The sequence below is a fragment of the Coenobita brevimanus genome, chromosome 66, assembly GCF_032717465.1.
Source record: "Coenobita brevimanus isolate Jiangsu-jjx chromosome 66, ASM3271746v2, whole genome shotgun sequence".
Taxonomy (NCBI): Eukaryota; Metazoa; Arthropoda; class Malacostraca; order Decapoda; family Coenobitidae; genus Coenobita; species Coenobita brevimanus.
Window position 1 is genome coordinate 15560990 of NC_137019.1, and position 1294 is coordinate 15562283.

The window sequence follows — 1294 nt, forward strand, 5'->3', positions numbered from 1 at the left end:
ATGTGTCTACTTCTTCCTACAAATAATTTGACTGTAACTTTGTGAATCTAAACTTCAGATGCAGAAACTTCTCACGCGTCTAGTTTCTCCTGCAAATATAAATCATAGTTACGAGAGGGAATTTGATCGTAAGTTTGTTGGTGAATCTAAAGCTCTGAATCCTGGGTAGAAGAGCGTCCATAGATTATGCAAGTTATAAAGGCGAAGGCAGCGGCAGTTGGTCCTTGCCGGGGCGATTATCGGATATTTGTGGGGGTTATGAGCTCGTAGATATTATGTATGTAGCATGGAAGTGTGTGTGTGTGAAGGGAGGGGGGTTGTGTGTGTGTGAAGGGGGAGGGTTTGTGTGTGTGTGTGTGTGTGAAGGGGGAGGGTTTTGTGTGTGTGTGTGTGTGTGTGTGTGTGTGTGTGTGTGTGTGAGCTGGTAGGTATTATGTATGTAACAGAGAAGAAAGGAAACAGACTGTGTGCGTGTGTGTATGTGTGTGTGTGTCGGGAGATAAACTGAGGCGATATCTTGCAGCGACTACTGCACTATCGATAAACCGTAAAGGGTAGGGGCGTAAGGGAGCGAGACAGTAAATAATACTCGTATGTATGTAGACGAGGGTGAAAACAGCCACTTGGACAAGCTGAAGAGGCGCGATCTGGAAGCAACGATAAACGGTAAAGGCAGACATGTTAGGAGAATTAGAAGGGGTTAAGGAGTAGCTATGGGTAGTTCATGAAAGTAGACGAGCAGGAACCTAAGCCTGTAAAAGTATATGTATCGTCAGAGAACACAGAGAAAAGAGCAAGAACAGATAGAGGCCGCAAAGGCAAGGTCAGGTAGCACATTTGGAGGTAGAGGTAAAATGTTAGACTCGTAAAGACAGGCGCGAGAGAAGATACATCATAAATATTCCGGATGTTATGGCGTAGCACACCGAAAGAACAGCTAAAGGGAGACGAGATTTTGCAGCGACTAGAGAGTACTGCATACTGTACTGGCAGGCGCGTAGGAGGATAAATCAAGTTTGGCCCGTAAGAGAGTGAGATCGTAAAAATTATGCATGTAGACAGCGCACACAAGAGAAGAGTGGAAGCGGCTAGATGGAGGAGAAGCTGGGAAAGCGAGATCTGGCAGCATCTGTGAGGTACCGGAGCGTCATAAATGCAGGATCGTAAGAGTCTGGGATCGTAAATATTATGAACACAAACGGCAGGCACGGAGAGAAAAGTCGGAACAGCCAGAGGGAGGAGAGGCTTAGGAGACGAGATCCAGAAGCAGTTTGGAGGTACCTGTAAATCATAA